The following is a 740-nucleotide window of genomic DNA, read 5'->3' as shown; positions in this document are numbered from 1 at the left end:
CTCCCTCTACCTACTACACACTTTAACTGATCACAGATTTAACGTTACAAGACAACGTTTAAATAATGACAGCAATACCCCATTAGTGAAAATAAACATATTATCTTCATCGTTTGGCGACATAATTTGATAAAAATAAATCTAAAAATCATCCAATATCTGGCAACTACTTTGTTTATTTCTCATCAGCTGATCGTGTGGCCGTTGTGTACACTGGGAAACAAACCTATCTAGTTTAGTGTGACGGACACCTGGTTATTTTATAGTTCTAATTTATTTTGTAGTTTTATTGAATATACACAACCTAAGTGATACAAAATTATATTGTAGGAGAGTAACGTACTTTTAACTTCTACCATAATAATTCTTTAGGTTTGTTACCAAAGTCAAAGGGTCAAGAAACAATGAATGACCCACACACACGCACGCACACCTAGACTGACAAGCGTCAAGCATATTGATTATAATGACACTAAAACATCGGCTGTAAGACACTGAAGTAAAGAAGCGTTTGTTGTACTACAAAGAGCACAATGCCCGTGTGGTAGTGTAGCGTACCGTCGCATTAAAACTTACAAAGTCACCTGAGTACTTAGCAAAAGGCATGTACTGGAGGCCATCACCCTCGCGCCTTCAACGGATTAACAAAAACACCATCGTTTGATTCCACCTTATTTGTAGAAACAAACTTCAGTCAATGTCAACAATACATACACACCCAGGTCCTGAAGATTAGACAC

Source organism: Homarus americanus, unplaced genomic scaffold, assembly GCF_018991925.1.
Source record: "Homarus americanus isolate GMGI-L3 unplaced genomic scaffold, GMGI_Hamer_2.0 scaffold10478, whole genome shotgun sequence".
Taxonomy (NCBI): Eukaryota; Metazoa; Arthropoda; class Malacostraca; order Decapoda; family Nephropidae; genus Homarus; species Homarus americanus.
Note: the sequence above shows the minus strand (reverse complement) of the source record.